Genomic DNA, 24424 nt, shown 5'->3' with positions numbered 1-24424 from the left:
GAGATTCCTTGTCGTCTGGCGAATGAGACTCCACGTTGGAAACGACTCGACGCGACGCACCCTCGATTACGCAATGGATTCGCGAGCACGGAATTCAGAATCGGAAAGCGATATTTATTATACGACCGAGCTGCTTTTAAGACGATACTCGAACGAAATTATCGCAATACGTGCTTCCAGCCATCGTCGTGGATTTGATTCACGATTACTTCTCGACACGTAAGACCTTAGTGATAGATGAAACTTTTTTTTGAATTCGATTTTATCCGGACATCGTTATGGATTTGATATGGAAAATACGGCAGATTCAGTACAATAAAATAAAAGGAAACATTCGTATAAAAATGTCTTCGATATATGACCTTGTTTCTGTGTTACAGATCATTTCGTAATGCTAGACATTACATTGATCAACGATTTCTTGGCAAATGGATAAATCATGTTGATCTTACTTTCTAATCCCATTCGATTAGTTATGCTTCATTTAAAATCTCTTATCTATGAAACGTCAGTTGACAGTATTGAAGCTCATCGTCAACGAGACAACCAAAGTTGCCGACAAATTCGTATGAGCTGGTCGAACAAGTTCGACAACCTATGATGCATTCACGCGTCTACTGGAACTGGACCTGGTCACTACGAACAATTTCTCTAAAGGCAGATAAGCAACTATTGCAACACAAAATAATTTGTTATTCAAAAACGAAGTCATAATTGGGCATATGTTAATATAAATTTTTCATCTTATTTTAGTGTACTGAATCAGATTCTGCCGTACTTTTCACGTTCTTTAACTCATTCTGTACATAAGTGGGAGTTGCTAGAAACAAATTCTCTTTTTTAGATTCGACGTTATCCGACCATTATTTACTTCTGGGTGGGAAACGTTGATGCTGGAAAAATAAATATACTTTTCTTTTATTCAATGTAGATTCTCAACGCGGAGAATCTCGCTTTTCGGCAAAAAATATTTTGTTGAATTCTTCATCGTAAATTCGATCCATATTTCTCAACGCCGGAGGATGTCGTTAGTAGGAAAAAGGAATTATTTTAGTTTCGATTTTATTCCCGTAATCGTCATAGATTTGATCCGTATTTACTTCTCGGTACGGAGTACCTCGTTGGAACAAAATTTTTTTTTTTTTTTTTTTTTTGGTTTCGACCTTATCGTTTCCGCCTGTCGACCGCGAATCGCTCGATCGTGCTTCCATTCGCTTTATCGAGTACACGGCTCGATAGCCGTGTGGCGTAACTCTCGTTGTCTCGACGCGTCGTCGATGTCTCTGCACGCGCAATTGAATCGAATCGCGATTCGTCTCGGCTCGCTCGAAAAAAACTGGGACACAACAACGTGAATCGCGTCCTTGTTGTGGTGGTCGCAGGATGAAATGTTAAAGGGACAGTGGATGATGGCATATAGTACTCAATTAAATTGACAATGAGCAACTTTGGAAATTATACCAGCCCGATATGTCTCGCTTGTTACACTTTGACCGTGTTACCTATGCTTATGAGTTAACGTACTCTTGACCTGAATGGCGAATGTTGTTTCAAGCTTCGATCATCTATTTTGTTGCTCTATGTATACCGATGAACTGATATAGCTCTAGTAAATGAATGGTGCTTGTTTAAGTTTTGTAATGAATATTAATCAGTATTAGCAATACACAAAACTTTATGATTATAATTAAAGAAGGAGAACCCAGGCAGAAATTTCTTTCACTCATTAAATATTATAACAAGTACATATTCTAACTTTGATATTTTATATATTCTTGTATATTGTACGTATTCTGTATATTTCTACATCTCCAAATTTATATTGTTCGATCTGTGAATACACAAATTTGTATCACAAATACGATATGATCACAGCAATTGTATTGAATATCGAAAATCTATGTTGCGAGATGTCAAACGTTGTGGAAGAATGGTTCTTGCCACCTATCGATACACGAACGCAAGGGCTTAATCGATATTTAATGTAATTTACATGTATGGTCGTTGATTCGGCTAGTCAGCGGACCCGTCTCGTTGTTTCAGTTGCAATCATTCCGTGATTTCCATTATATAATGACAATCAGGGCTGCGCAACTGTTACACAACGCTGTTGATATTGGGAAAATTGTTACTGTCGCGGTGAGTGACAGGTTTCGGGCATGGAAAATTGTTTTTTTGAAAAATATTCGATATTCCTTAGTGAAATATATATTTCTAAATAATATTGTGCCAAATTTGATATGTATTTTTTAATAATAGAAATCTTTCGATAACAGCGGTCAGGCGTATCATCAAAAATTATTTATGCAGGTGAAATGTATTTTGCGGAAAATCATGTACTGTTAAATCGAAATTTAAAATAATATAATCGAAATTTAATATAATCTATTGTTTTGACACGGCATGCATCGTGATACAGAATATGTTCGATAAACTTGAACAATATTGTATATCCTGTAAATTAAACAGGAATCCTCGTGACAACAGTTATGTAAAAATAGTTCCGGTTTTTGCGTATAAATCTGCTACCATGCAGAAAGATATACAAAATGAGAAAAGTATTCATGTAAATTCATAGTTCATAATCCTGATTCGATTTTCTGTACAGCATATGCAGGTTTACTTTTATCGGAGACCTGCATCCATGTTTATGACGAGTTAATCGTCAATGAAAATAAAATATTCGCACGATAAAACTTCAGGGAACAGATGTGTACAGATTTTTTTTATTTAATACCAACGTCATGAGGACAATTTATTTAAAAAAATTGCTTTTCATGGATAAATTCAATTTATAATAATCTATGAAATATCTCTCGCGAATTCTAGTCAATATTATTCGGTTATACCAAATTTGTATCAATTTGTTGGATCAGTTTGATTTCCGAGAGACTCAACTATTGACTCATCTCCTAAAAAACACGACACGAATTACGTACCAAATCCAATACGATCAAGATATATGCTAATTATTCGATCAAATCTCCCCCCAAATAAGCAGACCATATATTCTTTCAATAAAACAGTAAACAATAAAACGAAAAGAAACATTCACTTTAAGTGGAAACCACTTCACACTTCATGAGAAAAATCATTTACCGTATTCGAGAGACGATTCTTTTCTCCGCCAGTGCCTTGACCTTCGTACCGTTAAATCCAGATTTATAGGACACTATTAATTTCCATCGTGAATCCGGGCTGGCAGCCGCGTTCGCATGTTTCATGCTACGTTGGGTAATCAATTGGTCCGAGTATGATTAGCTCGTAAAGTTGTATAACGGTAGCACCTTATCGCGACGCCTCCACGCTGTCTATACGTCTGAATACGTTTAACGCTCCACCGGCGTGGAGGTCCCGGTGCAATAATTGAGCTATAGTCATGCACGGATGTAGGTATGTACATTGACGAGCGAAGGGTAAGTCGAGTGGCTAATGGAATTCATTTGTGCCTCGTTACGTGCCGTTTACCTTCGATAACTTTGTTGTCGTCGCTCCATGACCACCTATTATTCACTCGTATTTCATATTTACTTTTATGGAAAATCGATGGACAGTGTCATGATAAAAATGAATAAAAAATTATGTTAACGTTTCCACTACGTGGATATTGGCATTTCTCCGTGTGATAACTTTCGCATTTAACGAGACTATTTTGATAATGGAGATTTTTTAATATACATATTTGTAGTAAGCACGTACATATGTATGAATAAGTGAATAATATTTTGTGAAAATAAAATACCAGACGTCTAGAAGGTTCAATATGGGGTGATCTAGCTGAATTAGTTTGAAAAATTTATAATGGTGTCGTTCATAAATAACATTTCAGAACTCCAAAAACATCAACAGCTGCCTAAACACGGCTCGAACGCGTTCGCGAATTTCCGTTCCATTTCTTCGGGTCTCTTTCATACACGTGCCATTCGAGCGCGGAGAACTATGCGTGGAGCAAATAACTGACGGCGTAGCGCAGGCGAGTATTGATTGAAATTGTCTGGAAACAAAAAAAAAAAAAAAAAAAAAAAAAAAGTAGAGGGGAAAAGGAAAAAAAGAAGATCCACGATGTGCATCGTACTCGGGGAAATGCGTCGTCGCGAATGATTCCTCGAGAGATCTACTCGCGTAGAAAGCTTAGCGGACGCCGTGTTTTATTATTCGTGTCTTTCCGAATATTAAAATCGTTTATCGAGGCACGGCCACACTCGGTTATACGCTATACCTTACCCAGACGCGTAATAATGGTTTGCCTCGCGGAACCAGCGGATGTGTCCATATTTCTCCCCTGACTGCTCTTTTCTTTCTCATCCCCGCTCGCCATCTTTCTACTCTACACTCTATATAGAGTAGACCCTACTTTAGCCAGTGAAGTTCAAAATTGCGCGCCCAGAAAAAATTCTCAAATATCCGTTGGATGCATGTGTGCCGAAAAAAAGGAAAATCTGATCAGCCAATCTTCCTATCTACTCTAACCTTCGATCAGCATGAAGCAGATTGGAGCTACAACAGGCCGAACTCGCACACTTGTCCGACTCCCACCCACCACGCTGATTCTGAATTCACTTTCCCGACGAGTTCCCGAACCAATTCTTGACTCTCGTCATCTCCTTTCCTTCCTTTGAAATACTTAATTAAAGCGGAAAAAGAGGCGAGCAGAGAACCGAGAAAAATCGAGGAGAATATACACGCGTGCGCGCACATTTCTTAAAGTGGATGATCGACCACCGATAAATTGAGCAACGTCCAGCTACATTTATGAGAAACGAATCTATTATTCGACAAAATAATTACGCCGCTTTTAGAGGGCTGTTTAAAAGGAAACATTTACTTTGCGCAACTCGCGAGCTTCGCTCCGGCTTCAAGCTATTGATTTTAAGCGCGCTATTCTCCCTCTTTTTCGTCATCGAACGGCCGATACGATCCCATGATTATTTAATGAAACTCGAAAACGAGACGCGCGCGTCTCTTCACGATATAATTAGCCGGAATGAATTAGATTGTGCAGAGAAACGGAAGTTTGATTTTCACACGGCAATTTATAACGGATATGGAGGGCTGAGAATTATGATAGTGTAAGTCAGTCCACTGATTTCTCCCTCTGCTATATAATTTTACCACACCGTTTTACTCTGCGTATTTATTCTTTCGAATGCTGCCTATATTTTAAAGAATATTTCGCAATTTGTTTCCATCTATATATGAAGAGAACGTTAAAAAGATTTATCAAGTTGAGTGCTATGGTTCGCAATTTATACGTATTTTTATACCAATTTGTTGATATAAAAGTCTCGAAATAAACAAAGTGTTCGACAATAAAACTCGGCTAGAATTTGTTGCGTCGCGAACACCCATTTGAATTAAAACAATATAGACAAGCGTCGAATAAATATCCAAAAATAAGCTCCGAAAGCGATACAAGCAAATAATTACCATATACAGATAATTACTCTTTTCCAAATGCACATAAATTTTAAAAATAATGCTTACTCCGTTCTTTATACTATCCATTCCAACCTTTAAACATAATAAACATATAAGACCAATTAATGAAAAAAATGTATCTGAAAATCATTAGATAAAATGAACTTTAAGAATAATAAGTATCGAACATATTTTCTTACTTATACGGTTGCCAATATGAGATATAGAATGTGCCTGATTCAACACGGTTTAACGTATTCTACTTATTACTTATTCTATTTAACACTTTGAGGGCTGTATTCTCTGTTAAGCATATAGCGTGAATTCCCGCGTATTTTCGGAGTAATTGAAAAGATTCAAAGCGACCAATGTTATATATCGACAACGATTTCATGTTATTTAAGTATGTAATGTAAAAACACATTCATAATATTTTGTTTATAGCATCCATTGGTTTTTGATTGTTTTATTTAACAGTAGTTAACATTTTTATAGGATACCGCAAGAAATATGTAAGAGGCGAATTCGCGTCTCCGGTTCTCAAAATGTTAAATCGCCTGATATTATATCATTTTTTATACATGTATATATGTTATACATGTAACTATTTAACTGTAAAATACACTGGAGCATTATCGTATAACGCAACACAAATAATTTCGACGGAGATTAAAATTACTGTAATAAAAAAAAAGAAGTCTAGTTATTAACCAAACCAAAATCCTCCTAAAGGTAATTAAAATTCTCCCCCAAAACGTTCTTCGATTCAATACCGATACCTCGAACTCTATTTTCAACCGTTCTCAAGGAAAATAATTCTTCGATTGTCCGATACGGTTTTCCCGTAGCTAATTAAACCGCACACGGGATCTTCGATTCTCAATTACTTTCCTTAATCGGTTGGCATCGAAGTGTGGACCGGATTCGATTCTTCGCCGTGCTGTTACATGGCGTTGCAGGAATCAGGGGTTTCCACGGTGCGGCGTAGCCCGTGGCCAGACCAGTATCGATATTTATTGTATTTAATACCAGCTGCCGCGTTTACGTTAATTGCATCGCCTGCTGTGGTTACGTGCTGTGTGTGTAGGTCGATGCGACGGTCAGAGATAGTTCTCACAGTCCCGAACGAGCGAGGTCTCGCATAGGTCTGCAATCACAGAACACAGACATAGAAACGGAGAGAATCTCACCAGGTGTCTTGATCCTTTCGGTTGCAGCTCCGTTACCGGGTCGCGATAGAACAACACAGCTTGTCCGGCGTACAATTAGTAGAGCGGAAGCTACCAGTCGTCGAGGCGGAACAAGAGCTGACAGCTAAGCATCGTTCCGCTTAATATGTCTACTTAGCGGCACTATTCCATACACTGAGCGTGAGAACAAAGACGATCGATCATGGATCGGTGTTCTGACAGTGCCAGGCTAAGGAATGCGAGAAACCGAACCAAGGCGGCGAAGTTTCTCTTAGGATCGCGGATAGTATTCCACGTGAGAATGGCCAAGCTGAAAAGGCGAATCGGAAATCGATTTGGTTGGTGTACTTACGGATGAATGATGTTCTTTCCGAGGTTTCTAAACGGGCGACAATTTGGGTTCCGGGAATTGTTTGTTGTATTTAATTGAGATAGACTTGGATTTTTTGTGATGATTTAATTTCCTTATTTGGGCTCACAATCGAATAATGATCATATTGACTAACGTATCATTACGATTAATTGAAATTCGAAAGATGACCATTCTATTAAAAAGAGAATGAAAAATCGCAAGACGAAATTAAGTAGCTTGTAGTCATTTGAAAGTATGATAAAGTTATTTGAGCTCAAATGAGTTAGTCGTTCTTATACTCTCATTCGAAATATTATAAAATTTCTGTCCCTTATAACAGAAATCTTACTGTCCACTTTAACAATCTTCGATAAAAGGAAGATAAAAGAACGGTTCATACAAAAAAGGAAGAAACGGGAAAAGAAGGAAATAGATCCAATTAAACAGCAAGAAGGAAGGAGCCACTCATCGAGAACCTACCTTTATTTCAGGTATTAAAGTGAAATAGAGCCCGTTGGTAGAACATTTAAAAAGAACCGAGTGACTCTTTAACCGGAACTCGGAGACGGTAAGGATCGACTCAGGCAGAATTTTTAATCGAAAAGTTCCAGCAAGGTTGTCCTCAACGGACAACTAATCGTGTTCTTCAACCTTTCATTCCTGTGTTCCGACAAAAAGCCTAGACTGCATAATTAGCAAAGGAAACGAACAGGTCTAATGAAACGGTCTAGAGGAATGATTAACTTCACGGCTAATATGTCTGTTTACGAAGTCTCTGTAAAGGCGTCTCACGGCCGATTCCACGCGTCTGTCGACGTTCGTTTGTCGTTTCTCTTCTCTTTGAGCTTGTACCATTGATTTTTCGATACGGAGATTGTGTCGCGATCAGAAAAGACTACTCGAGGCAAAGGTAGATTTCATTTGTAAGGTTTAACGAAGTGATTTTTCTCGATTTGTGTTCCTGTGTCCGCAAATTGGCGAAATGGGTACAACGTTGTGTTACACGGATCTTTCTCGGTGTTTGAATAACGCAGAATTGCAGGAATTAAGGAAGATCCAGAGTTATTAAGGCGATTTGGTTTATAATACGATTTAACACCACAATCCTAATGGACGTTAATTTTAACACGATTCAACGATACAACGTACACTCTCGACGTACGATAGCAATGTACCAATGATAGCCAGTATAGAGACTAAAAGATATTTGCTTGAGTATATTTATGTTCCCTTTCGAAAATCAGGAGATAATTTAAACTATACCGCGAAAATATTGTGTATTACAAAAACAAAAACTCGAAAAAAGTAATTTCAACGAATTCGCATTTCACCGGCCCAGATATCGAAAAGTATTCGCACTTGAACGATTGAAGTGTATTGAGGCCACGATTTAACCACGAAATTTATAACGAATTTTTCTATTTTTCATTGGCGCTTAGCTTGATCGTCATTCCTGTTCGAGTATCAAAGAACCTATTTCGACAAGCATCCTTGAAGCTTTCCACTAAAGAAAGCAAGTGAAAAAAGATCGGTTCACCGTGAATCGATTAAATTTTTTATCGTCGAGGGTACTTGGCAGAGGATGGCAAATAAAAAAATAACCGTGGAACGATATATACGTACATATCTACGATATATATTCGATATACATACCCGTAACCGGTCAAAGAATTGCCTATTCTTTTGTTTACATCGTATTCATGGATACCGATCGCGGCACGCGTCATGGAATAAATGCGCCCGAGTTTTTTAATGGCGAAACGTGAGTTATTAACTTTTCAGCAAATACGAAATTGCTTTATTTGTATCGAACGTTGTATTTATCGCGATAATTTTCCACCAGAAAAACATTCCCAAGCGTCCGTTGTTGATATCAAATTGATACACCGAGTAAATGACACGTTAAAAAAATTCTCGTATTTCGTGCCAAATTTACTTGAAAACATTTCGAAAATAGCATTTAATTATGGCTAAATAACGTATCGAATGTTTCTTTATTTTAGAATTTACCTAAGATATTGCAGAAAATAATTCTATCGATCTGTTTGTAATTTATTATCGAGCATTATTTTAAAAAATCCAATGATGGCTGCTACGACCTCGTTCCATTCTTGTTCTCAAATTTGCGAGATTTCAGGAGCTAGCGCTTCAAAGGAATCAGATGAAAATAGTCTTCTGACGAAAGTAGTCGCCAAGAGAACGGTAGACAGGCATAATTTAAATTAAAACGATTCAACGCGTTAAATTGCCGAGATATGCAATAAGGATACGGGAAAGTTCCAACGTAAATTTCCGCTGGCCCGCGAAAACAACTTTCGTAAAACGAGTATTTTATCAAAGTACTTTTAATTCCACGCGTCGAGTTATTTAACGTGCAGGTGATTAAGGGTTTTGCCCGGATTTTATCCTTTCGTCGATACCTTGTTATGTATACAGCATTCGCGATGTCGTTTCTATTAGGGATTTCTAATGCGCTTGTTAGAACGAGAAAGTTTGATAATGAAACTTTTATGAAATTATCTTTAACATTCTTTTCACATTTCAGAATGTGCGATATAATTTTTATAATTGATTTACACTAATACTTGAATTTCACAAATGGATATATAAGATCAGAGTGATAGAGAATACATAGAGATAGAGATATTATCTGTTGTAATCCGTCGATTACAACGCGTAGATGTGTTTGTATAATGTGTTTTTTTCCCTCCTCGATCATTTACCAACTCTCCACGCAAACTAATTACGAGAAGAACGTTGTATGGTGATAACGTGAACACCGTGTATACAGATTATGTACAATACCAATTACGGGCTTTACGTAATGCTAATGTACTACGTATGGTGTAGGCTAATTACTAGCATCAATCCTACATGTAGCGCCGGAACCCTTGTCATGATCATCAATAGATCATTAAATTGATGACGTTGTACTTGTGTAAATATGTATTGTTTTTACAGAACAGAAATATATAAAGAGTTCTGAACAAAAGACTTTTGTGATGGTGACGATACAATATTAAAATACAAATTAATTAAAAAATACAGAAATATTCTTTAATTCCCCCAAAATAATATATTTTTATATTAACTTTCCTATTTCAATTCTAAAAAAACTTCTGTGGTAACAAGTTGCAATATTTTAAATTCAACTCTTAGGAAAACCACATTATATATCAAATATATATATATATAGAATATTTTAATACACTTATAATATAAACTATATATATTACACAAAACTGTATGAAGTTAGATATATTTGTACCTAAATTAAAATATATCTACCTTTATTTCAAATTAAAGACATAAAAATTTATGTGTCTAAAGACTTCCATGTTTCTGTGGTTAACTGTTAAATGTGGTGGCATTGCAGAGTGTTAAGTCACGGATCGTTTAACGGCGTTTCGTGTTATTCAGCCGCCGCGGACTTATTACGCGCGAACCTCCGGCCGAAATACGTCAGACCCTTATGAAATAACGTTGTTCAGCCCGTCCCCCGGACGACTGTTTGTGTCGTCTCGGGGCGCACATTAAACATTTACCGCGCGAAATATGTGTCAGGTTTTCACACGAGTTATTTTCCGTTTTGAGCCACTTCCGTGTTACGCCACCTTAGCCCCGCAGTCGCTGTTTCTTTCCTCTTCGTTCGTTCTTGTCGCTTCTTCGAATGCTTATCCGCACGGTTTCAACGTCGAGCGTCGCTCTTTTGGATAAGTGACTCGAACATGCGGCGTTGAGCTTGATAAATTTAAGATTCACTGCGTGGACCGCGAGAAAAATCGCCCCAACAATCCGACCAACGCTTATACAGACGATTTCCAGGCTTTTATGAGATTGCTTCTTCCTTAGCATCACTTCACTCAACGAAGTTGTTGGTTAGAGGAATCGATGTAATACAGCGTTAATTCATCGAGATATTCATCGTGGATTTAGCAAGAAATATTTGTAAAATAGTGAATGAAACTTTTTATGAAATTCTATTTGAATTATGAAGTGTTTCAAGTTAGGGTCTTTGTCGAAATTTTGTTATGATCAACTTCTCCCTTAGTGCGATTGTAATTCTCGAATTTTTTATTGAATTTTCTTTGAATTAGGAAAATATATACCGCATGAAATTTGAATTTTTCTTAAAATTGTATTACGATCTATTTCTCCCTTATCGAGGGTAAAACTGTTTTATGACGTGTCCACAATAATATGAGCTTTTGATCACTGAAAGAGGTTTTACATGAATACCCTAAAGTTAAAAAAGAGAGATGGTTTGTTATAATATATTCAAACTTTTTAATTTTATTAATGATCTCTGAAGTCTATTCCGTTTCGCGTTTTTTTTTTTTTTTTTTTTTTAGGAAAAAGTGCGGAAGATGCATAAGTTACGTTTCATCCATACACCAATAGCAGGGTATATTATATATACACATGTTAGAGGACTTATATGGATTGTAGGGAATGGAAAGAGCGAATGGAAACCGCTGGAAAATATTAAAGTACACGAGCAAATATATATGCTAACGAATCAGGTATAAGTTAACTACGGAGTAACTACGCAAACGCAACTGCTACTCGAAGTTCCCTCCTTTTCTTTTTTTTTTTCCTTTCTTTTTTGACTTGCATTACACATAACCGTAAATTGCAATTTTCTGAGACTTTCTGTCATGTAGCCGTGTTCTAAATTGACTTTTTCGCGATATGTATGCCCTCGTTTACTCTCCAGAGGCATATTCACACATGTATATTCATATGAATCGAATTAGTTAACTTCTGAAGGTAAACGTATCATATATTGGACTTAGAGTATAGTTAATAAAAGCAATATTTGACTACCAATATTATATCATAATTTTGTTCATGTACAGTGAACTGTTCAAGGAATTTTCAGTCGATGAAATCCTATTTACTGCTTCGAATAATAAGCAATCTTTTATCTCCGTATCGTGTGGACCGTTTAATTAGTAGACTGCGAATATTTATAAAATCCTATATCTTTATAAACATAACTAGAGGTTCGCTTCACCAAATATATGTTATAATCATTAGCTTACTTTCGATATTTCGTATATTATTGTAAATTATGTCTATTCTATGTATTTTAACATTTCGAAATTTCTCGTAAATGCATAAATAGCCTATTAATTGTTATAACTTTGAGAAATAACTAAAATAATAGAAGTCTCTAAGTATATCCTTTATCTATAACAGTATAGGAGAATTCAAAGTGATAGAAATGAATAGAACGAAATAGAATCCGTAACCGTCTCAAGAATTTTAAGGCCGTGTATTTCCAGTTAAAATATTTGAATTTCACCGGTTGGCACAGTTGGGGATTTCGAAGTCCACAATGTTGTACGCTTGAATTTCCGGAGTTTTGAGGTGTGACGGGTCGCATACAGGCGAGAAGGCAGGCTAAAATATCCTCGCGCTGCTGTCATAGGCTTGCTTAGGCGTGCCTGTGTTATTTCTAATTCACGAATTCGCTCAGGAGCTTGCAGTTCAGGCATGCAACACGATGCGACACCGTGCACTCTCTTCCGAAATAGAATTTCGCCTATTTTGCTAGTCGCGGAAACATTTAGGATGCCTGAAATTCCTTCGGAGCGGTGTTTTTAACCCGACATTCATGTCGAACGAACTAACGATACTACCGGTTTAAAATCGGGAAAGAATTCATCAGTGGTCGTGTTAAATGATATTAGAATTGCTTTGAGTTCCAAGAGCGCTTCTTTCCTTTTTTATTAATCGTTTAACATGCTTGCTGAATACGACATGGATCTGAATCGGCATGTAATTTTAAATTACACGTCTGTGATCCTTATGATCTGACCCTTTGTTTGGAAAAAATTAACTCTGCAGACGATACGGTCTTAAAAGTTACTTGTTGGGTCGCGATGTATCTAAGAATTAATTTTTATAACCTTTGATTTCACGACAATTTACCAGAAGCAAAATTCGAAGAATTCGTAGTTTTATAAATCGGTTTACGAATTGCTACGCAGGCGCTACATTTATACATACACGGTAGCTTCTATTTACCTATGCCTGACGCTAGAAAATAAACGAACGTACGAAATCGACTTTGAGCCGTAGAATTGAAATTTACTCTCGTCAGAGGAGCATGTCAAAGGGGTTTTAATGTTGATCGAGCCAGACGAGCGCGGAATATTTGCGAATCCAGATTCGCGTGCGTTATCGCTTTTTCTACGGTCTGTGATTGAACCCGCCAATAAATAAGGGAGGCTCCGTTGAAACGTTCATTGAAAATCACCCTGGTTCAATTTCACGACTCAGCCTACCATATGTGCACGCTGCGCCTACAAACCGACAATATTAACTCCATTCGTTAAAATGTCACGACATTTTCCTTACTCGGAAGAACAATGATTTATAGTATTCAAGTTGAAATGTTACCTTATTGTGATATTATATTAGGCTGTGTCAGAAAAATGTCAATTTTTCGTTAAAGGTTGTAAATGTTTTTATATAGTACTGGACAAAAATCTTAATATTAGACCGCCTACTTGCAGCAGTAAATAGAAGGAAACGCATGACGCTGTTTTAATTATATCGTTTCTTAGAGGAGAAATCTAGGACTCGTGGAATCTAGGAATTACTGATTGTCTAAGGAAATATTGATTCTGTTGGAGAATTTTACGTCAATATCGTGTATCAACTTCAATTACTTGAACATCTTCTAAAATTTCTATTTCCCACTCGTTCTCGAATGTCTGGAAACGTTTTACTCGTAGGACCGAGAACGAGTGAAATTTTCGGTCAAGCTCTTGGAAACTGGTTTCCAGACGTGGATGGAACCGCCTCCACGCCGGTTCTTCAGGGTTCGAGTTTCGTTCGCACGCAGCGCGCGCTATAGAGGGCAATCGATCCGGTGCTCGAGGCTCCACCGCCTCGTCTTTCTCCTATCTTCGCCGATGCAGTGCTCAATGCAATTTACGTCTCTGCACTTTGCGTGGACGGATATTTTAGCGAAGTTCTTCTCTCCGACCAGGGGCCGTCCCGGCTATACTATAGGCAGTCCGCCTACTCGCCACGTACATATAAAACTTTCAGATGGGGTGGAACCCGTCGACCGGATGCTTCATGCAGATATCTATATATTTATCCAGTCGACCTCGCATAGCTCACTATACCATGACTGCTGCTAGCGAATCATCGCGCTTTATATACTTTATACGAGTTCGGCGATAAAAATGGTCAGCTTTTTCTTAAAATGCGTTGGCGTTGTTACTCATTGACGATGTTTTCATTGGCCTAGACATGTTGATCAACTTTAGGGATAAATGATTCCATCGTTTGTAAGAGAACGGTATTTTTAGAGGGTGAGAGAAGACTATGGGATGTTTGGTTATTACGGTGCTTAAATTTCATTTGCTTTTACTTGGTATAAATAGGATTGAAATATCCGGTCTAGTTTTCGAGACCAAGCTCCTCTGAATGTTTATTGCTTTTGCGATGATTTGATATTAAGAACGATATTTTAGCTTTTTCTACTGAACACGTCTTCGACGTTGTTGGGTGAACACGCTATATTTCTACCGAAATTGTGTAAGAACTTGAACTGCTTCCGAATACATAAAAGTGAGTTGCCTTGGTTGGTTAGTCACGGCAACTGAGCAGATATTTCAAACTACGCTACACTTTACAGGAGAATTTGGAAAATAATTATTATTCGACAATTAAAATTCTAAACTAAATTCGCAGAAGTTCTAAGCTAAATTTCATTAAAAAAAAAAACACTTCTTCCAATAAAAAATGGTTTGAATTATAGCTAGAAATAACTCCAACAAGATAAACAGATAATGCAAACAGAACTTTCTCCGTATTTACTTCGTCATCGATAGTCAGTATCGTCATCGAATTCTCGGTAATCACGTGGCACGTACTGCACGCGATAAATTCGAAGCCAGTTTATAAATGTCTATATAACCACATAGCGAACGTTGTGAAAGAAACTACTATATAACGTCGTTCGTCAGAACTTTCATATCTATACATATATTCGCGTGACTAGTACACAAGCAACGATTCGTCGCGAGTATTTTCGCAAATTATCGTGCTCAGTGACGTCGAACGAGGGACGACAAATAGGAGAAATACAGGAGAAGACGGGGCCAGGCAAGTTTGCCAATTTCGCGGTGCGATTGAGCCGACGGATGTGCTCGGCAAGACGTGAGTAAGCCGCTTTATTACCAGCCGAGCGAAAGTTAAGTCCGCTTTTCAAACCCCTCGAATCTTTCTTGAAGTATCGATTAACTTCTCGACTGCGAGGCTTAAAGCGCCTTGCCTTAAACACAACCAACACGCGGGCCAAGCGCGCGCCGGAATTTTCAAGAATTCCGGTGGGAAGAGGTGGTAGGAATTAGAGAGCTATACGAAGAGAACGTTTCAACCTCCCGAAGACCTTTAATTTATTTAACTTCACCCTGTAGAAGTGCCCGTTTGCTAACTTCGCTAGATAACGCCTTGACAAAGTGGCGTAGATTTGGACTTTCGAGAATGTTCTCGCCGCTTTCGGGAAGTTTTATTTCCGTTGATGAATTGGATTCTTCGGTACTGAGATTTCTATTCGAATGTGAGAATTATAGTCCTAATGTTCGCGGCGTTTTAATCAAAGGTCACGACTGCGTTATTTATGTTTATGCTTGTTCTGGAGATAGTTTGAGTTTACGAATTACAAAAGTAAATGGTCTTTCTATATTCTTTATATGGTAAGTATCTTCCAACTTAAGTGGCTGATTCTAAAGTGCTGTTCAAACTCATCAAAATATTGTACATAAGGGCGTTATAAAGCCTTGTAAGGAGCTGTTTCGTTCAACAACATCAAACGGGGATTAGCAGCGGTATTTATTTGACGGTAACGTCATTTATTTGAACCTATCAATGACTAAAATTTAATTAATTAGTCTATTTACTAGGATTATGTCCTATTACCTATTAGTATGATTATCGTCATTCATAACTTTCCTGAGACGTCTGAACGTATCGCATTATCCTAATCCGACCATTGTAATACAATGCCGTTAGTATAAATCTTTCCAAGGTCATGCCGAACAGTACAGATTGAGAGAATTTATGCGAAAGCGTAGGCGAAAATAAAAAAACTACTCGGCGGGAAGATACAAATAGCGTTTGAGATGTATGGTTCGGAAATGGAGGAGCGGTTGATGGATCGATGGGCTCGTGTGGGACGTAATAATTTACCAAAGAGCCAGAAGATAGAAAGGAGCGCGACAACGACGCGCAAGAGAGGTGAGGCGTCAATGACGTGCCGGAATCCAGAGCATTCGTTGAACAACCACCGACGCCAGCCGATGAAAGGAGGAACTTCGATCGTTTATCACACGGGTTTTGAGGCCAAAGTTTTGCTCAAGTTAAACTGTTTGGACGAGCACGAGGCATGCGGATTATGGATCCAAATCGTCGATTGTTATCGTCCCAACCGAACTTCTCGTGCTTTAATCCCGGCGTCTTTGAGAAAGCAAGCTTCGTGACCATGCGATTTCCCTGTAGCATTCGAATGCCACACCCCATTTAGCTTTTAATAAGCAAACCTTTAAATTAAGCGACTACTGGCTTTTCTATGTCCTTACGAACACCAATTTTTCCTTTATTACCGTACTTGTCGTTTTCTCGTGCCCTTTCCCGCTTATCCTTCCGAACATCTTGGCCTTTTGAAACACCACTTCACCACACCGCTTTCTCCGCTTCCTATTGGCTCAATCGAAATGTTCAATCGTGTTTTATTCCAGACGTTCGTTCTTCTTATTCGAGCTCTGTCCTTTGCCTTTTGATTGCGACGCTCTGATTGAAGCTGCGAATACGAATATAAGGTTGATTGTGAGCATTGTTCGATCGATTTTCAGATTCTCGAAGTGGATTCGTTATTTATTTTATATCCATGCTGAGGGCAGAGGAAGTAAATTAATAAACGTAGAATTGCTAAAGGCTGTAGAATGCAGTTGACAGGTTTATAGAATAATCTAGAGAGCACGAGATGAATCGTATTCGTGTCAATAAATCATATTCTTCAACAGGTATATGTCACGTAATATAGTATTACTATGGTGTAGAATCCTTTAAGTTTCGGAGCTTACAGTTGAGCCAAGATTTTGATGAATAATTCTCCTCTTTCTCTGAAATTTCGTAATCCTATCATATCGTTTCACAATATCTCCACTATGATAGTTCCATCGTAGTTAACGATGAAATTATAATTTATCACCGCTTATTTTTAGAAACTTACAACTCGCCCTTGCATCACTCGACGCGTATATTTCCTCGGCGTTAAACCAATTTTTGTTACATTAACATAGCTTAGTCCGTTTCGCCCTTAAATCTTTCTGCCTACATTTGCATCTTTCTTTGCATTGTACTGTTTTCCAAAAACATAGTCGACAAATATTCTTGCAGCATGGAAACGCAGCTCCTCGCAAAGAAAAGAATTCTGGCCGGAGTAGGTCGGGACAATTAATCAAATCACGGAAGAGGCGTGACACCGGCTTTGAATATTCAGCTGACCGATATCGCGTTATAAAAACCAGCGGTATATATGTTCGTTTAATCAGTTAATGACTTTCTCCACGCAGGAGGAACGCGAATGGATCAACGTCGACCTTCGTGGCCCCGTTCCTGCTCGCGCAACCCCTTCTAGATGGCCGGAAGTGTCGACTTGCGATCGAGGAACGCCTCTAGAACCGGCTCGCTCCGTTACTTCAGTTAATTCTGTTACGTATATTTGATCATGCCACGTAATTGTTAAATCTGCTTGCGTGTCATCGATATTTTTTCATAATGCACTTTAGCATAATATGCATTCTCAACGCATTTTCGTTAAAGGCTCTCACGGGTGAAATTTCCACATGCAAATTTTCTGTTAATATTGTCTTGTAATAATACCATCACAATGCAAACAATAATTTTACATTTTTCATTTAGTATCGAATAATAATAAAACATTTAATTCTCTACTTTGAATATTCGTTAGTTTGTGGTTCTTTTGGATATTTCTTTTTTGTATACAGGATGTTGGAATTGAAATGATTCCACCGTATGTATCTAACACTATTTTTCTATCCACAAGTAAAGTCCGCTCGTATAAACTGACGAAATGGGAAATGGTATCGTTTACACTAGAACCTGATTTAACCATCCGGAAATTGCGGCTGATTTGACAAATACATATGAAGTCTAGTCCTAAATATTTTTAAGTTCATACTTTATACTTAAACTCGTAACTATGTGGTTTATATATGCTATAAATATATCAATGTATATTGTATTAATTTTATTACAATTGGACTTTTCGTATACTTATATAGTTTTTTCGCAAAAATAAGCATAGTAAGTAAAAGTAGCATAAATTTTAAGTTATTGCATCTCTTAGATACGACTTAATGCGATTTCTAAAGCAATTTTCACAACCTCCGCAGGGTTAATGAAATGCCATACGTGTATCCAGTTATATTCTAAGAATAATTCATATGTTAGAAATAGTCCTTTCTAGGAATTAAACAGGGACTGTTACTACAGATTGTTAACGCGAATGAACAGTTATTAAAATTTCAAATATTATGTACAATCAATATACACTGCATGCGTATAACAAGCATAGTATGAATTTTTACAAATTTATAGAGAAATTAGGAATACTAAAGCGTTCTCTTCATGATATTCTCATTTCCGTGAAAATTGAAACAGAAAAATGAGAAATTTAAAAAATGAATGAATGAATAACGAAAATATAAAATTTCAGCAAACGTTTATGGTAAAAGTCTGCCAATAACGGTAATACTTTTGAGCTTGTACAATTAACAGTCTATGCGTGCGCAATTCATAATAGAAAATAACAGTTTTGGAAAATTAGCGCCCACATGTGTTTAACTCCAATTACATAGCATTAACTACAGCTGCAACGCAAAAAGTACACGTCTCATTTGATTATCAAAGTTAAGCTGCTTTAACAACGGTTAGAGTTAAAATGGTTAGCTATCTAGAAACTACACTGGGCTATTAGTTGTCCAGTAACCGTAACAGCATCATTATCACAATGAAGGAAATAAACCAGCTGTAATTATAATAAATTATCGTATAATTCACGTAGTATTTATAACCACATAGATCCTGTCGATAATTTCTGTAATGAACTAAATAGAATCTTTTCTACTCGCGTATTACATTCGACTCGATTTGTGCTATACGAGATTATAGTAAAATTAACCTGTAATTGAAATGAAACACAACATTAGGAGCTCGAATTACGAAGCCGTTTGAACATGAAACGTATGCTTTAGGAACGTATCCATTGAAGGCAGCTGAAATGTGATTCCTGCGCGTGAATGGGTGCAAACTGTACAGTAGTTTCGTTTGACGAAGCATTGATCTTGCGAGATGAGATAGACAAGAAAGTTCAAAATATCGAGAGAAATGTAAATACGATTTATTGGTCATGTGGTTCATTGATCAAACATTGGAAAGCTACAAATTGCTTTCGTATACCCCTTTTTGAAATCCATAGGATAATTTAATTTCTATTTTGGACAGTTAGTATAGTTGTAACCCCGAGTACATATGATAAATTGTGACAGAGCACACAGTGAATAAGATTTATTTATCAGCAGAAAACAGCACACTTAAACACAAATATCGCAGTCGCTGAAGCACAAACTATAGAAATTAATTGATACATAAAACGAACAGTTTACAATTCTTTGGTAAAGCCGAACCAAATTAAGTCCATTTATTAATTCATCCAACCCTATAGGAAGTAATCGCAGTAAAGAACCAGCACCTCGGTCGATAATTAAATCGTTCGATTTAACCGAACGTTTCATTTGTATCCGTAAACTCCAATCTCCAGCAACCCTCGAATCAATCGATTCTTTCTCTCCTCTGGCTCCTCGAAGATCGTTTATAGCAAGTACACGAAGAAGTTTCTCGTCGGCAGACGAGCAATTTACCCTACCACTGCGAAAAAGAAGCCAAAAGTACGATAGTACGTCGAACAGCCCAGTGATATCCAATCGTTCATAAGGAAGACCTGAACGATATCGTAAGTTATACTCAGTTAAGGGTTTCATCGGGAAGCACCGCATCGCCATGGAAAATACATCGTGTCGGTCGAAATAGCGCGCCGATCGTCTCGATCTTAATTACGTAACCTGGGCGTGTATTTATCTCGGGTGGGAACGAATCGCGCGGAATTCGAGCGTTATCTAGCTGGCAATTAAGCGGTAGCGAAGAACGGAGAGAAGCTATTAACTCGCGGCCATCCTGCGAGTCGAGGCCTCGGTTTGTTGCTATACTTTCACGATAATGGTGAATTAATAGAGTGGCAGTTAGGGGAGCGCAGCTTGGTGGGGTAAAAGTTCTCGATATCCGTCCTCTTCGTCGTTCTCTTCGTCGTCGTCTTCGTCGTTTTCGTCACGAGGAACGCGAACCGCGAGGCAGTACACGGTTAATTAAGGAAACCGTTAACTGAGGAGACCGACTTATCTGCGACGATTGGCTGCTAAGTTACCCAACGGAGCAAATGTTTCAGAGTTTCAATCAGCTTCCCTGTCGCGCTCCTCCCGGCCATCTCGAGCCTGCACCGCGTGGAATAGCTAGCTACTTTGCAGTCGTTGCCATAAGACGCTCTTGAATGCGATTATAATAAATTCTTCGCTGGAAGTTACCGAAGCGCTCGAATCCGCTTTCGATGATAATAGGAGAAAGAGGTAGGACCGAAAGAGAGGGATGCTCGTCGGTGGGGCCGCCTTTCAATCCTCGATACCAGGATTACGATTTACATGACAAACCTTGAGGCTTCTTGTCCACGACGCTACTTAAAAGCCGTCGAGATTACATCGAGATCTTTCCATAGGTTATAATCTTTTGTAGTCTTTTCTTATCGTAGATTTTATTTTTTCGTCTTTATCGCTTTCTTGTTAATGCGTTAAATAAGACAACAGCTCACTCAATAGCTCAATGGTTAGGGAAGGTAATTGTTTCGCCAAGTGTTTGGCTGTGTTGTCAGAGTTGAATAAAACAGTGATTAATTTGTAATGGATGGGATCGAGTATAATATCGCTTATCTTTAATGTCTGCATATGTTATTTAATCTCGCTTGTTTTCTTCTGTTCCAGGTGACTACGTAGATTCTTCTTACGCGAAGATTACATGCAGGTATGCTTCTTGTTCTTTTCTTTCGTGAAATCTAATCACGAGCAGATGTTACGAATAGTAGCAGATATGCTATAATGCTTTAAATCTTTCCTACATTTTTACAATTTTAACCTCGAGTCATCGAACTTCGCACTAATTCCATAGATACTTCTACTAAACAAAATACTTTGTGTCTGTAGACTCGAATAACGCGTCAAAAGTTAATATCAACGTTACACATCCTATCTAATATGAAACTGCAAGATAGAATTTCAAACATTTGCTAATAATAGTTGCTTTGCCTCCAATTCTCGTCGATCTAGATACGAACGTAGAGATCATTATCCGGTATGTGAGAAGCCCGACGATGATTTACTCGCTTCTCTTTTATTATTGCGTGTCTTAATATAGCTATGATTGCGATAAAGGGATCACTGTCCGTGAATGTTTCGCAGCCAACGAAATAGCTGGTGGTGAAACAATTTACCAAGTGAAAATTGTAATGAACAACGTATGAAGCCTATCAGTTTATTGTATCGATAACAGGGTCCATTGGTACGCCGCATATTCTTCCATGTATCATTGCAAACGAATTAAAACTTCATCTCTTATGCAATGTATAACAGGATGTTCTGTTTGCCTAGTCCCGGCATAGGCGTTCGAAATGAAAAACTGTAGTAATATTTGTACAGTACATACTCTGAAAGCTTTCTGTGGACTCAAGTACTCACTAGCAGAATAGTTTGTAAAAAAATATAGGTATATCTTCACTATAAACGTAAGAAGGTGACAGCTGAATACAAATAATCGCTCATTAACGACAATCGTGTTTTACGAAATTTTCACTTCGTTAGGTGATTAATTTGGAAACATATTTGTATCATGTATATCATGTGTTCAATAAAAAAAGATCGAAATATGTGTAGTTAATCGACACCGTGTATATACTATGAGCTATGATTAGTGTAAAAATAATCGGAGCGACAGCGAGGCTATTGAGAATTAAATTGATGGAACGAAAATTGGGAAATTGCGTAATAAGCGATCCTTCGTTTCGTGCGTGTTAATGCAGGAAAATGCGATCGTGCGTCACGCAGAATCCCATCGGCCCAACGAATATTTCCTGTATTTTCGAAAATGCGATTTCCTTGCGGGCGGTCATTGGTTTTTTCGAGAAATACGGTTGAACGTGAATTATTCAAATGTCGGCCGATGAGTCGCGTTTTTCGTTTCGATAGCAACTCTGGGATATCCGACAAAGTGCCGAAAGCTATCGGTATCCAATTCGAGTAAATACAGAAAGAAAGATAGCGAAAAAAATAAGAACTGTGGAAGGTATAGAGGGAAGGGAAAGGAAGAAAAAACAAGGAAAAAGAAACAAAAATTATTTGCGGGTTGCCTTGATATAACGGGACGAAGCTTGAGAGAAACGAGGTCGTCGGCGCCGTATCCTATTGAACTTTCGTATCACAGTAGAAAAGAATTGTCTGTATCGTCGGGCTAACGATGCAGCCATCGTCGTTTCGAATCCCCCGGATTTAGCCGTAGAATATTTTCTTCGGGCTCGTTGGAACACAAATCGTTACCAAAATGACCCGACTTCGTATTTTCCAACATTCCTCTAATAGATTTAATTAAATCTGCAATAAAATTTTATTGAATTTTATTGGATATTTTATTAGGAAGGAAGTAATTAAATTCAAATTACGTAAAATAGTTCCTTCGGTGAAAGATAATTTAGAATAGCTCGTGTGAGCAATTTATTTTAGTCTTATGAAAGATCTATCGATTGAAGAAGACTGATATATGTTCGCAGTGATAAGATGTGCTACTACAAGTAGACGTTTAACGATTCTTGAAATTAATGGATCTTTTTTATGAAACAGAAATCTACGAATCAGTGTAAATCATCATCAAACGAATTAACCTATGATTAAATTGAAATTTATGTTCTGTAAAGACAGTTGAATCTGAATGTCCATATTTTATTAAAATCAATTTCATAGATAAACCGAATATATAATGGAGTATGTACTTTAGTCTGTACTAATGTAACTTAACTTTCGGCGATTACTCGTACGTTCTCGTTATTGCACCGTAGTTCGAAATTCTTCAGTAGTGGTATTCGCCTCCACCTCCCATTATACATTGACAGTGACGCATATCTAATGTTGTAAACAGTATTAGGACTACCTACTAAATAAAAAACGCTATATTTTACCATACTATTTCAACACAAACTCTACTTCAAAGTCTTCTTAGTTATAATATCCATTGTGATCATCAATAATCACTTCGTAAATTAGATGATCGAATATGGATGCCAATATTTTAGTGTTGCAGAATTATCATATTATTCCAACTAAAGTAAATATTATTGAAATATATTTTAAAAATGCCAAATGTTTCTGCAGTTATCTAGTTACCATATTGTGATAAATACTTCGTCTGATCAATAAAGCATCTAACTGAGGATTTGCGATTTTGCAGCTGTACCATGATTCTTCCGAGCTAACGATATATTTCCACCCTTAAAACGTACAAACTTTGCTTCTGACAAATTTTACGACCGCGCTATATCTGTTCCAACTATAGCTATTTGTATAAAGTACTATTCCAAAGAAGCCTTTCGAAATGTACTTTCATTGCATTACGTATTCCTGTGTTTCCGTATCGCTTTACCTAATCCCGGTTCGAATCTCATCGGCCCCAACTGGAGAAGGCGTTGCAGTTCCAAGTATAGACTATCCGAGCTGAAGCTCATATATTTCAACTCCGACGTTTCTTATCTCGGGTGAACTCTGCAGATTCGCGACGGAAAACAATGCCCGAAGCCGTTTCACGGGTCAAGGAGCCGCGAACCGGCCAGGTGAGCACGTGCTCGAGGAAGTCACGTTTTCGCACATGGGGGCCTACACATTCAACATAAAAAGCTCGTTACGACACCACTTGTTGTCCGAGCCTCAAGCCTTTCGACGTGTCTACCGTGCTACGAGCGAGTGACTCGCACGCGTCAGAGTGCCGTCGTTTTCTACCTAGCAAATTGAGGATAAAATTGCTCGCGGTGGATCACTTCTTCCGTATCCTCGTTGTATATCGCGGTGTCGTCCTAAACGTTGTCGAGTGTTGCTATCTGTCGCTCCTTCTGTTTTGCCTTTTCTTCTCCTTTCGTTTCTTTTCTACGGATGTGCTCCATTTTCTAACAATTTTATGTATTTTGATGTGTTGGCAAAAGTTTTGAGATTCGAGGGATCGCGGGATCATTTGATATACAGTGGTTCGAAAGCATTTGGACACTGGTCAATTT

The 24424-nt window shown here is 37.8% G+C and overlaps 1 protein-coding gene across 4 annotated transcripts in view; it reads left to right on the top strand.

Annotated features, from left to right (window-relative positions):
- kek5 (leucine-rich repeat, immunoglobulin-like domain-containing kekkon 5 protein) overlaps positions 1-24424 on the top strand; it is a 292283-nt gene that overhangs the window by 102286 nt on the left and 165573 nt on the right. For 3 of the 4 annotated variants that reach the window (XM_069132086.1, XM_069132090.1, XM_069132088.1), the window contains exon 4: positions 21099-21138. The exons of the other annotated variant lie outside the window; for it this stretch is intronic. The gene's annotated coding sequence lies outside the window, so the exon portion shown is untranslated. The remainder of the gene's footprint in view (positions 1-21098; positions 21139-24424) is intronic. 4 annotated transcript variants of the gene reach the window in all.

This window comes from Bombus flavifrons, chromosome 2, assembly GCF_040668555.2.
Source record: "Bombus flavifrons isolate JBK064 chromosome 2, iyBomFlav1_principal, whole genome shotgun sequence".
Lineage (NCBI taxonomy): Eukaryota > Metazoa > Arthropoda > Insecta > Hymenoptera > Apidae > Bombus > Bombus flavifrons.
This window is presented reverse-complemented; position numbering and strand designations above follow the sequence as displayed.